We start from the raw sequence: 14,520 nt of genomic DNA, 5'->3' as shown, positions 1-14,520 counted from the left end.
CAAATCGATTAATCGCGAATAATAGCATCCAAAATAATAGTTTGTGTTTACATAATATGTGTGTGTGTACAGTATTGTCTATATACATATACGTATGTATAAATAAATACAAATATATTAATCATATGTAAATATGAATACATATATATGTGTAAATATTTCTTAAATGTATACATGTGTGTATTTATATATACATATATACACAGCAAACAGATATTATGCAAACACAAACTTTTATTGTGAACGCGATTAATTGATTTGACAGCCCTAATTTGCATATATTCAAATGTTTTTGTATGCTACAAACATGCATATAAAATAAAAATAATAAAAAGAAAATATTACAAATAATAAAGAGAAAAACTCCTGACATTTGTAGTGATTTATATTTGCATATGTTCATATATTTCGATTTTTTTGTATGCTAGGAATGTTATAATATATATATATATTACATATATATATTACAAGTAATGATGAGGTGACTAAAAAGTGATTTTTGTTTTCATATGTGGAGATTATTTTGCGTGCTACAAATATGCATATAAAAGCAAATATATATAAAATATGAGCCGCACTGAGCGGAGCAAATCTGAGTCCAGCGGAACTGAAAACATCGAAAAATAAAAATAAAAGGTCAACTATTAAAAACAAGGTTACGAATGCTTCTTTAAAAAATAAGGTATTTAAAGGGGTCATAGGATGCCCATTTTCCAAAAGTTGATATGATCTGTCAATCAAACTATTGTGGGAGGGGCCTGTCAGTGTGACGTCACACAGACAGGCATCTGAGATCGGCTCGATTTGAGAAAGGGGGAAACATTTAACCAGATTTAAAAAAAAACATCATATGACCCCTTTAAAGCAAATAAAATGTGCTGTTTAGTTACATTTTTTTCCAAACCCCGCAAAATCCGCAAAACTCATATAAATAAATGAAAATTATAACAATGGGATAGTGTTTTCGTTTATGCTGCTTGATGTTTTGGGATATTAAAGAAACTATGTAGTAGTTCTATGTATTTTTGCGACTTTGGAGCCCCCTTCAGATAAGTGAGTGGAATTGACACTGTTGTAATAACAGTGATAGCGGTACTCTATCTTATGATACTTATGATATAGCTTATAATATTATCTTAGGCTGCTCTTATTATTGGGGTCAGCAGCTTAAAGGCCAACTTTGATCAGGTGTGCTTTGATAACCAATCACATTACACCCTTGACGTCATTGAATTTCTGTCATAGTTATGCGACAGCTGTTTGCGGATACCATAGAATTTTAATTTAAATTTTTTAATGCTCAAACAGAATTCAAATACAAACATTTATGGCATATGTCAACTACCCTACAAATGTTTTTCATGTTGATACAGCCTTTTAATAAAGCAAATTATATAAAAAAAAATCAATAGTAATTGAATAGAAAAATAAATAAAAAGAGGGAAAGGCGAGCGTCTCATTCAAGTAATGAAAACAATTAAGTCTAAAACAAAAAGAAGTTTCAGGGCATTTCTCTCCGTCAGTGAAGAGATTTACAAATAACTTCAAATCAATCTTCCATCTGTTGAAATGGGGTTTCACCTTTAAATATTTACATCTATGAATGAAGTGTTTATCTAGAACAATCAGGTTGTTATCATAGAAATGAATGAAAAGTACTGAAAACCTGTTGCAAAATTGTCCGTGTCCATAAACACTAACAATAGATCAATCCAAAAATGAATGTTTAATGGCAAACATGTTGAATATTAGCCAATATGCTGTAGATTCATTAAACGATAAGCTGTTTTTCCACAAAAGCGGTTTATTCAGCGTAGTCCTCATCTGTAGACGTGCATTTATTGCTGCCGTAAAGCAATCCGCTATTTTCGCAGTATTTCGTACCCGCTCAGCGAACTTCCGTTTGTCAAAGAAACAAGAGCCATTCACCTTATTTAGAAGTAAGTGCATGTCATCAGAATAATTTTGAAACTGATATTTCAAGGTAAAAGCTTACATGCAGTTGCTTTAAGCATCATCCTGTGTTGGGAAAGATAATATTTGGCGTTTAAGAGTAAGTAGCCTACCTCGCTTTAAGCTGCAGCTGTCCTTCATCCTGCAGCAGTAAGACCTTCATCACTCCTTGAACTTTCCACGGAAGTCCATGCTGATCTGCAAACTCCTGAACTGCTTCTAAATGCCTGATGTCAACCCCTTTATTGCAGCCAACAGGTTTGTGCATGGTTCATTTAGTCACAGTCTCAAAACTAGTTATTTCAGGCAATTAATTTGATGAGGAATAGAGTGCGTACCTGCTAATAATGTGAATGCATCTTTATTGATCACACCAGGTGTGTTCAGAAAGTTTTTCAGGCTGTCTTTGCTCGTTGAGTAGATGCTGTATATGTTGAAATCTCCTTCTCGATCCTTTGTGCCCTGATAAAAAAAAATAATATATTATATATATATATATATATATATATATACATATATGTTGTAATTTTGTAATGTGTTTTTAAAAATATATTTAGCTTTAATAATTTTTTTTTGTTTTTAATAATTGTACTTTTTTAACTTTTATTTTTATAATTTTGTTTCAGTTAGTTGCCAAGTTTGAATTTTCATTTACTTTTTTAAGCTGAAGTTTTCCATCTAATATTTATGTTTTATTTTATTTCAGATTTATCTCAGATGTTTTAATAGTTTTAGTTTACAGTTACAGCACTGAGCGTTGCCTATAAAGTATAGTTTTTCATATGCCTTGGTTTACCTCAAATACCACAGTTAAACTATGGTTGCTGTTAAAACATGGCTCTAGTTTTTGTAAACGGAGAACAATAGATGTCTGGATCTGTAAAATAATGTTACCTGAACTTTCGGTTTGCACATAATGACCGTGAAATCTGGCCACTGATCTGCAATAACCTCCAGATTGTGAGGTTTCCCTCTGTTTATGTTGAATATGCAGCCATAAACCTGGAAAACAAGTGAATTAAACAGCTGTTAGTTACCCAGCTGCTCTTGAGCAAGTGAAAATAAAAGCCATGGTAATCTGATAGTTTAACCTTTTCAGTCAAAAGTAAAGTACGTAAACCTTTCTAGAATCGGCACACCTTGATGGACTCTGGAAAACTCTGCTTCAAAACACTTTCAGCTTATTTGAACTCCTCAGTCCCAAGAATGATCATTTTGTGCACATAAGACGCTCATGGAAATCAGAAGACCAACAAAGGGTTAACAAAAACTCTCAATGCCGAGTGCAAAGTCAAGGAAGTTGTTTTCAAAGTCAAAACAGCAGTGCACTTCAGTTTCACATGTTGTTCATGTTAACACAGCATGCAAAAGTGGATCATTTCTATCAAATATTAACACTTTCCTGCTGTTCAAACCAGCTTGAAGTGGTTCATGTGCACGATCATGCTAGTCTCCATCCGGCTTATACTGATCAGACTGGTTTGGATTGATAGTTTAAAGTGCTCAGAACCAGCTTAGACCATCTAAAACCAAAAAGAATCATTCCTTAAGTCTTTTTAATCAGGAGATAATGTGGACTGCTCAGTGTCGGGTCCTGATGCTTGCAGCTGGTCTGGTCATATGACCTGAAAGATGATGTAAACACATCAGTGCAGCTGCAGTGAAGAGCATGAGAATGTGAGATGGATTTTCTGTGATCATCTGCATTTGATGAGTCAGTGAGTTGAACTCAAGCATGAGCGTCTGTCCGTCAGCAGGATGCAGAAACACGAGAAGCTCTTATGCAGCAGATAAATAGAGGTGTGTTAAACTGTCAGGATTTTATGGCTGTCAATGTTTCCACCCTCATGCTGATACACCCAGATGATTTTGGCTTTGCTTTTGTTCCCTCAGATTCACAACCTGCCAAGATGGTTTGCATTCTCACTCTTTTTGCATCCATTTTCTCAGCTTTTATTGTCTCAGGAGACAATGTGAAACTAGATTACAACCATAATGTCATTAATGTGGCCAACTTTGCCATGGACGTCCATAATCGCATGAGTAGCTACCCTTATGCCTTTAAAGTGGTGGATATCTTATCAGACGCAGCTCAGGTAAGAGTCAAGATCATCGTATAACATACATCTCCTTTACTCTGATGTATTTGATGAGATATTGTGTTTGTTGCAGCTCTATCCTCCTGCACGGGTTAAATACACGCTACAGATACAAGCTGCGCAGACGGTCTGCGAGAATCACGCCAGTGTGAATCTAACAGACTGTGCTTTGCAGTCTAATGCAGAGGTGAGAAATAACATCTAATAATAATTAGATGAGAGTTCAGAGTTTGTATTTTCATTGTGTTTTGTGATGCATTTCGTGGAATATCGAATTTTTATTTCCTGAAACCAGTGATAAGCACTACATTTTCTGGTTAAGCACATATATTTTAGGCATATGCAATTTGCAACCCAATGTAAATATCGTTGAATGTTATTTGCATCTGTCTAATGAAATAAGATAAATTAAATTAAATATTTTGCATGTAAATTAATGTTAATATACACTATTTGCATTTTGTTCAATAAAATAAAATAGTTTAAAATAAATAAAAATGAAAATGAATTCATGTCTGATTGAATTGACATAAATTTACACAAATAGATAATTTTTGCATTGTGGTTTAGTTAAATGTTATTATACGCTTTTTGCATTTTCTCCAATGAAATAAAATATTTTGCATGCAAATGAATTCATGTGTAATTGAATCTAAGGTCATTTTTTGCATTGTATTTTTAGTTAAATATGAATAAAAATTATACATTTAAACTATGAAATTCTGGTTACGCACATATATTTTAGGTATATGCAATATGCATCTCAGTGTCAGTGTTAATATGTACTATTTGCACTTTGTCCAATACAAAAACAAAAATATAAAACAAATAAATACATAAATGAAATTAAATATTTTGCATGTAAACAAATTCATGTGTAATTGAATTTGTGAACTGATCTCTCATTAGTTTTTGCATGTGTTAAATATTAATATGTAAGTATACTTATACATAGCTTTCTTAACAACTACTGTGACTGAAAGTTGAGAGCTCTTAAATATTGTAGTAATTTCTGGTGTTTTCTTGTTTGTCTATTTTCTCAGATCATGACCTGCTCCTTCACTGTCATTGCAGTGCCAGGAAACGATTATATCCCCAAACACCTGCTGTCAGATCACTGTGTCTGACTGGATCTGAGGATCATGATACAGATGCTTTCTAATGAATACATGCTTTATTTATGCATTAACATATATAGTATGTTGCATCAAAATAAAATAAAATCAGAGCCACTTGCTTTGGTCAGTCATCAATAACTTTTGAATTAACATTTGAACTTTTCCATATCACACCTACGTAATCACACTCATGCAACTCCAAGTATAATTTTCAAGTGATTTTATGACTGCAGAGACCATGTCAGGTTGTCATGGCGACGATACATCTCACGCTTACTTGTAAGGACGTGTGAGTCTATTTTTGCTGTGCTAAACGTAGCAATAAACACGTAGAAAATGCACTATAAATGTTTGTCAATGCAATCTTTTTCAAAGAAGGCTTTTATTAAATTAATGTTATCTTGAATTCTAATGGTCGATTGCAGTTTCTATATCACAGCAAAACTAGTAATAGGCCTATAAAGTTCAAACATTATTTAAAAACACAAGTAACCAGTCAGTACTTAAATGAGACTAAATTACAAGCAATAGCTCAAATAAATACAACAGAACAGAGATACAAATGAAATAAACAGTGCTTTCATTTTCCAGTCAACGGTAGTATTCAAGTACAGAAATCGAATAATCACCAAGCAGGGTATGGACATAATTTTGAATGTATGTATTTGTCAGTTCAAGCAATTCATTTGGTTTTAAATCTTATTTGGTTGATTTTAGCTACACTTGTAGCATATTTAACGATTTGATCTGAATTTTATTCTGCTCTACTTTTTCTTTCATTTAAAATGTCAGCAGTTTGCAAGTTGTTTAAAACGTGAGCTAAATATGAATAAAACTGTCACAACGTGATATACTGACATATAAAATGCTATGTCAAGCTAAGCTGTTGTTTTTATAATGTCCTTTAATTTCCTGAATAACAACTTGTAGTTTGTATCTTCATCAGTAGCGGCTCCTGACCATAAATTTAGATGGAGACGATTCTGGGTCGTAGCGCTATAATTAGTACTTTTGCATTTGGTTCTAGAAATTTCTAGAACTCTAGAAATGTAAAAGCTAGAAACTTCATTTTTGTTTGGATTTAAAGGGATAGTTCACCCAAAAATGAAAATGTGATGTTTATCTGCTTACCCCCAGGGCATCCAAGATGTAGGTGACTTTGTTTCTTCAGTAGAACACATATGATGATTTTTAACTCAAACCGTTGCAGTCTTGTCAGTCTTATAATGGAGGTGAATGGGAATCACGGCTTTGAGAGTAAAAAAAAACATACACAAACAAAACCAAATTAAACCCTGCGGCTCGTGACGATACATTGATGTGTAAAGACACAAAACGATCAGTCTGTGCAAGAAACTGAACAGTATTTATATCTACATATAAATACTATATCTATCTACAATCTCAATTAGGAGTGTCATTGGTCCACTTGAGAGACAGGTGGCGATAATGCACTTATAAGTCTGCGATCCGCCGTAAAGCAAGAAGACGACGCCTCACGTTCCTGCTGTTGAGAACACGCTCCGGAGGACGCGCCGCCGCTCGGGAGAGTTCGAACAGTTCGGACATTGCGTGAATCAGAGGTAAAAAACGATCCTGGGGGTAAGCAGATAAACATCAAATTTTCATTTTTGGGTGAACTATCCCTTTAATGTTTTGTTCATGGTTCATGATGCTGTAGCGCATCTGCAGCACTAGAGGGCGACACAGAATCACTGTTCTGTATGTGAAACGTACTGCTGGGATATTACGTGTCATTCGATGAAAGTAGGCTAATAATGCATTAAAAAAATTAGGTTAGCGTACTATTGATCAAGTACAGCATCTCTGTAAGTTGCCAAGAGCTATAGAGCTTTTGACCTCATTATCTTTTGTCATAAGGATGAAATAATTAATTAATAAATAAATACACCAAAATCTTGCATTTGTGTAGTTGGTCACATAACCACAACTGAAGACATTTATGGAAAAAGATGGCCAAATGTGCCAAATTGAAAGTCAAGTGCCCAGTAAAGGAAAAGGAAATACAAAGTTTAGATCCGTGTATTTCAGAATATTGTTGATTGCTTTAAATGAAAATACATGAAAGTAATTTCCAAAGCATTATTTCATTACCAAGCAATTGGTTCAGTTGATTTGAAGTTTCGAAAAGCTTAATTTCCCCCTTCAATAGTTATGAATGACCTTTAGATTGAATTGGCTGAATCCACTTATGCAGATCTGTTGGAAATTCATAGAGAGACAAACACAGCTGCTTTCTTATTGTTTGAACAAAAGAACTGCAGATTTGTTTTTTTTTTGTTGTTGTTGTTTTTTTTAGATTAATATTGTATAAATAGAAAAGGACTGATATTAAAAGTCTCCAGAAATACCTGTGAACACAGTTACACTGGGAATGACAGTATTGAAGAGAAAAGCAATAAACATTCAATTCAGGTTTATTTGTATAGCACTTTTCACAATATGTATTGCTTCTAAGCAGCTTTACAGATAATTCTTGTTTCAATGTTAAAACTAGAAAGTATTCTGTAATAAGCCACAGATGAACTATCAAAGTAATGTCCATATGGCTGTAATATATAACACATTATATTAGTTAAGATTAGTATTCAGCTAAGTACAACAGACATGTTAGACAACAGTTACAGCTTGTGCTTGTAATGATTACAATATAAGGATAATATGTGACAGTTTTGTATGTTGATCCAAGGTTGGCATCATCTGAAGTCTTTGCAATTTTTGGTGTTGCCCTGAAATCTTCGCAATTGTTGGATCCATACTGGTGCTGGCGTAATCTAATTAAACAAACCTGCATAACCAAATACAGATATTTATTCTTAAATAAAACAACCATCTCAACAATTGTAGAATTACAAAATCTAAAATAAAACATTGTTTTCATATTGTTAAAGTATAATTCTGTGTAGCTCAACAGCAATACTAAATTTGCTTTGAAACTGGTTAAAGTTATTTATTTATTTTTAAGTTGCTTTATATCTTCACGGCCTGGTAGTAAAATATTACATATAAATACATTTAAAGATAAGTAATACCTGTCTGATTACATGACTGAAAATGACACTTCTGAACCCAGAACCGATATACATGTTTTTGGTCCAACTGAGAATCTGGTTCCCAAGAACTTGACCTCCACACCAGCAGATACACCCGTGTCAACTTTAGCTGACGCACTGCCAATTTCAGCTCGAGCCATTGCTCCGGCCCTGAGTCTAGCCACACTGGCTTCAGCACCAGCTGAGGTGTTTGGACCTTTGGCTTCAGCCTCAAATACACTGAATTCAGCACAAGCTCGTCCAACTCCTGCTGCTGCATAGACTCTTGGGAATCCTTTTTCCTGGTTTGTTTTTAGGCTTTTCTGCATACACTCCACTTTGAGCATAGGTGCCTTCTGCATTGGCATCTGCTGGTCTGTCATGCCTATGACATTGCTTAATGAAACATTAGCTGATGCAGGTTGCACACTTGGCTTTTTGGTAGTATTCCTTGTGATCCATGTTTCCTTTTTTAATTTTTTTTATTCATTTGTGACCCTGGAGCACAAAAGCAGTCTTAAGTCGCTGGGGTATATTTGTAGCAATAACCAAAAATACATTGTATAGGTCAAAATTATTGATTTTTCTTTTATGCCAAAAATCATTAGGATATTAAGTAAAGATTATGTTCCATGAAGATATTTTGTAAATTTCCTACTGTAAATATATTAAAACTTAATTTTTGATTAGTAATATGCATTGCTAAGGACTTCATTTGGACAACTTTAAAGGCGATTTTCTCAATATTTAGATTTTTTTGCACCCTCAGATTCCAGATTTTCAAATAGTTGTATCTCGGTCTTATATTGTCTGATCCTAACAAACCATACATCAATGGAAAGCTTATTTGATGTATAAATCTCAATTTGGAAAAATTGACACTTAAGACTGGTTTTGTGGTCCAGGGTCACATTTCAATTAACAAAGTTGGGTTGTCCTTCACGCAGCTGTGTGGTATAAAGTTTATCACATTCTCCATCTGCAAATAAAACAAATTATCTTTAAAGGGATAGTTCACCTAAAAATGAAAATTACCCCATAATTTACTCACCCTCAAGCCATCCTAATTGTATATGACTTTCTTCTTTCAGACGAATCCAACCGGAGGTTTATAAAAAAATATCCTGGTTCTTCCAAGCTTTATAATGGCAGTGAATGGGTGTTATTTTTCAATAGTCCAAAAGAAGCCCAATAAAGTGCATCCATATGTCTTGTTTAGTTGCTCGTTGTGTATATATTCCCTCAGTTTTTTCTTCTTCTTCTTCCCATTGTCTTGTATTGTATTTGGATTGTAGCAAAGCTGTTAACATTTTTTCTTTGCACATTTTTTCCTTCAGTGTCATTGCAGTGCCAGGAAACAATTATATTCCCAAACGCCCGCTGTCAGATCAGTGTGCCTGAACATTATGATGGAGATGATTTCTAATGGTGAAATGTTGTCAGCAGTACGTGCTTTGTTAATGTGTGCCTCATTATATACTTAGTTGCATGTTAATATGCATCACTATCAGTATCTTATATTTTTGAAGCATTTCATAAGCTGTAATTTTCAAATCACGCTTACTTAATAGCCTGTATTTCTAGATCTTTGAGTCACATGGATTCAGTCTGGTGTCAAAAAATAAATAAGTATGCAAATGAATTGTCTCATAGTAAGCCTTGAATCTTTTGGTTTCTTTAACTGTGTTTTAGTGATTTAACATACTTGTATTTTATCAGGCTAATAATACAGCAGTTGTTGGCATTTCAGAAAGACTTGTCTATGTTTAATATTTATGTAAACTACCAGTTTTTGGTTTAGGAAGACATGCCGGTGTGAAATTATGACATCATATTCATTTTTGGATTTACTATTTCTTTTAAAATGAGGCAGTGATGCTGCTCTTCTGTGACTTTTATTTTGGAATGACTGAAGTTTACTCTGAGACAGGTTTCACTCTGAAGCGCTGAGTTTAGCTGCTGTCTGTCAGATACTGTGCTGGTCATATCAGGAGAGGCTTTAACACGCCTGTGATCAGGTGAGATGTGAGACTTACATGTTTTTAGCATGATAATGCACTAATTGTAATATAAATTGTTTTAACCCAGCAAAGTGTTTTAACCCAGATTTTTAAATATGTTGCACATGGCAGTTTTCTGCTGCTGTATCATTAGGGCACTAAAAGTGCAAAAGGCACTATTGTTCTTTTATTATTATTATTATTCTTCTCAAGGTTTTGGATGTTTTGCCATGATTTAAAAACCTTTGGCTTTTAGATAGGGTGTGGCGGCGGGTCCTGTAGTGCCCCCTTTTACCTAAATAAACATTACACATATATGTACCAAACTTGGTACTTTTCCTGCCGAGTCATGTTGAATTTTCTGTGAACAACATTATGCCAAGACAATGAAGATGCTAAATTGTGAATGGATGTTTGATATATTGATCGGGTTGGCTGTGACGAGGGGATAAATTGATGGTAGAAACAGAAAAACAGGAAGTATCTGTTCTACTTCACCACAAAGAATACTGCACTCTTCAAGGGATGGTATTTCTCAATCTTAAGTAAAATTAATGATAAATTAACAAAGAGTCTATACATTTTTTTTTCTATACTTTTTATGAATAAAATATTTTTACGCATGCATTATGTAAGATTACATACAGTACACATTTAATTACACAGGTTAAGATACTCCTGCCTTATTTCTAAACACCAGCCTATCAAGCTGAAGTGTCAGTCTAGTATATTTGTTAGTTTTATTTATTTTTATATTTCATGCTAGTTTTTTTCCCTTCTTAAAGATTTCGTTTGGATCACACATAAGAAGGCAAGGAAGATGAAAGCAGGTAAAGTTCACAGGCTTAGATGCCAAATGTATTTTGCTTTTGATTGATACAAACATTTAAATGTTTTCTGTAAACAAGAGAGAATACTCAACTATTTGAACATTTATCTTGTGCACGACTGTCCTTTATGTATGTTCCTTGCACGTCATACCCAGAACAACAAAAACAACTTGAAATCGGATTTGTTAAAAATGTTCATTTTCATTTTCAAAAATCAGATTTGAATATTTCAAGCTACATAGGGTGGTTTGTAAAATATTTTTTTGTGTACTATTTACTTGCAAGATTATCTCTTCCAACCTTGCTTTATTAAAATAATTGCAAAAGTTTGACTTTCCAATGATGTTTCTTTTCTGACAGAAATAAGAGCTGTTGTTCTGGGGTGGCAGAAATCTGACAAAGCCTCAGTGATAAACAGCATTTTAGGTCTTGAAGTTGAAACTGACAAATACTTTGTGAAGTCTGTGAAGAAAGACGGTGAAGTGAATGGAAGGAAAATAACTCTGATCAACACTGCATGTTGGTGGGAGAAATTTAGTTTGCAAGACTCACCAGAGGTTATCAAACAGGAAGTGGCTTGCAGTGTCTTCCTGTGTGAAACAGGGCCTCACGTCTTTCTCATAGTCATTAATCTCAGTTTGCCTTTTACTGAAGAAAACAGACTCAGCATTGAGGAGCACCTTGGTCTCTTTGGTGAGAGAGTCTGGAAACGCACAATAGTGATCTTTACAGGAGCTGATTCACTAAAGGACAAATCCACCGAGCAGCACATAGAGAATCAAGGAGAAGATCTGCAGCAAATCCTAGAGAGATGTGGAAAAAGATACTATGCTTTTGATTTCAAAAACAAAAGTGATAGAGTCAAAGAGCTACTTGTCAAAATTGATGATGTTGTGGCAGCAAACAATGGCAAGCATTTTGAAACGCAAGATGACATGCTGCTTGACATTCAGAGCAAGAGAAATAAAACCAAAGAAAAAGCAGAAGCCAGACAAAAAAGTTTGCAGGACAAAAGAAACCTGCTGAAAGATATATGTAAGTACAGACTTGCAGATGTACACTAGAGGTCTGCGCAGGACTGTTTTTTTTAGTCCCGCTCCCGCTATATATTCACTCTCTGTTCGCCCGCTGTCCGCTTAGAATCATTTTCTTCCCGACCCGACCGTTCCCGCTAAATTTAGATCTCGTTTCCAGAATCTCACATTTAAATTGATATAATTCGTCTTGTCAAGAGTCTTGAAGTTACTGACAGCAAATGCTGCCAACACAGTAGGGGAAAAAAGTGTCACAGAGAAAATAAAAATGTTGTACAAAAATTGTATTTCTTATTTTTATTCGTCTTGTCAGGATACAATTCGTTTAACATTTACAACAATAGGGAAAAGTGTCACAGAGAAAAATAAAATAAAAATGTAGGTTGTACAGAAATAGCCTATTTGTATTCCTCTTGTGAAAATACTAAATTCGTTTAACATTTTGCTGTACACACAGTAGGAAAAGTGTCGCAGAGAAAAATAAATAAATAAATACGCAAATACATCTGTCATTTAAAATGATAGGCTAAGCAAAATATAAACAAAACCGAGTTGAACATCCGTCAAGGACAGCGCAGCCACACTTTGCTCCATCCTTATTCTGCTCTGTCACTCATCGACAACCTGCCTGTTCTGTCTGAGGACCGTATTTACCACCGGTAGGTTTACAGCCTGCTCTGAGCTGCGCACAGACCTCGCAAATAAAATGCGTGACTCAGAAAGCGCTGGTTCATGAGTGCAGCGCATGCATAACAGTCCTGAGTGCAGGCTGTACAATAAGAATAAAGGACAGATATGTTGTTCTGAAGGGACGTCGGGAATGGGATATTGTTAGACCGCCCGCTCCCGTTCAAATAACACGTAGTATTACCGTATTTTCATTTACAGTATCAGTACTGTAGAGTTTATTTTCATTTAGTTTAATCATTTTTTACATGTAAAAACAATCCAATTGTAGTACTGCACAGTAAACAATTATTTTATGGGTTTGATTCCAGGGGCAGTTCTACAGTGAGTGGATATCCGGGGCTTAGCCCAGAAACATTAATGCATGTATCAGAATACACGGGATATACTTCAAATAAAATAGGCTATGCTGAAAAGTTACATTGGTTAAGTGGCTTAATTTTTTATTTTTAAAGACACAAGTATAATTAATTATAATCTGCACTTACAAATTGCATAAATAATATGAAATTAATGTTTTAATTAATAATATTTAAAGTCGTTGAGTCATTTATTCAATCGATTCGTTAAAAACAGCCGATTCATTCAGGAACTAAGTAAGAAACTGTTTTTATGTTTTATGAAAGGGTCAGTGAATCACTGATTCAAGGCCTTCAAAAAAGGTAAATTAATTCTGTAATGAAACACTGCTGTGTGAAGAGATGCACAACATGGCTTTGTTTAGAACCGTTTTTGCGAAATAGAGCAAAAAGACAATATTTTCTTCACAATTTAAATCACTTATTATTTTAATATTAGCTATTCTTAATATTAACTTCTTGTTTATTGAATTTTGTTGCCCTGACTCTTAGTAAAGCCTGCCACAGACCAGGCTAAATGCTAACTAATCTGTTCATATAATCGCTCTAAATGCGTGTGTGTGTATCCAAGAAAGTCTGTGCATATAATAGGCCTACTTAATCTATATCTGATGCTATACAGTAACAATAATCTAACTTTGACAGTGAGATCGGTATTATGAATTTATAGGCTACAGCAAGTTAAAGATACCTGAAGCAGCTGCATTTTGCTGTTTAAGTGCTGGTTTTATAGAAATAATTTGAATGCGCATGAAAACTCAATCTTGATGTGCATTAGACACTAATAAAAACATTTGGGGCTTCGGCCCCCTTAGCCCACCCCTAGCTCCACCCCTGTTAGACTCCCAGGGAATGAATAACTTAATAAAATGTGTACTTTAAATACAATGTAACTTGCTTTGGATAAAAGAATCTTGCAAATGCATAAATGTAAATGCAAAGTAAAACAAAATGTATTTTGTGTTACCTAATTCTGCATTTCTGTAAAATGGACAGCTGGCTGTATGATGATTCTGCCTCTCATAGTCAGGATTCTGTTTTTGCTTGGAGAAATCTCCTGTAACAGACAGAGTCACAACATCATTTTTGTGTTACTGTAGTTTATGATCAGAAAAAAACTGCCGTACAGTAACAATTTACATTTGAATAAAATAAACATTTGTAATATTTATCAGCAAAACTTGCTATATTAATATATTGCTAGCATGTTCCTCTCTTTAAAAAGTCAACCTGTTCTGTGAGTTAGTGGAGAACAGCAGCTAGAGGCTAATTTAGTAACATTAACGAAGCTCACCTGTTGTTAGCACCGCTACGACGGCAATCACAGGAAAAGACTCCAATACACCTCCGATGCAGACATGACCACAAACTTGAAAATAAAATACAA

At 34.4% G+C, this 14,520-nt stretch overlaps 1 protein-coding gene and 1 pseudogene across 1 annotated transcript in view; one reads left to right on the top strand and one right to left on the bottom strand.

The window, feature by feature from the left end:
* LOC107657951 (glycine N-acyltransferase-like) overlaps positions 1–3,530 on the bottom strand; it is a 4,550-nt pseudogene extending 1,020 nt beyond the window's left edge.
* Positions 3,531–12,071: 8,541 nt separating this feature from the next.
* LOC107657950 (protein AIG1-like) overlaps positions 12,072–14,520 on the top strand; it is a 5,892-nt gene continuing 3,443 nt past the window's right edge. The window contains exon 1 of the mRNA XM_016446295.1: positions 12,072–12,088. The gene's annotated coding sequence lies outside the window, so the exon portion shown is untranslated. The remainder of the gene's footprint in view (positions 12,089–14,520) is intronic.

Source organism: Sinocyclocheilus anshuiensis, unplaced genomic scaffold, assembly GCF_001515605.1.
Source record: "Sinocyclocheilus anshuiensis isolate Anshui unplaced genomic scaffold, SAMN03320099.WGS_v1.1 scaffold147, whole genome shotgun sequence".
NCBI lineage: Eukaryota > Metazoa > Chordata > Actinopteri > Cypriniformes > Cyprinidae > Sinocyclocheilus > Sinocyclocheilus anshuiensis.
The sequence above is the reverse complement of the archived record's forward strand: the minus strand, read 5'-3'. Positions and strand labels throughout refer to the sequence as shown.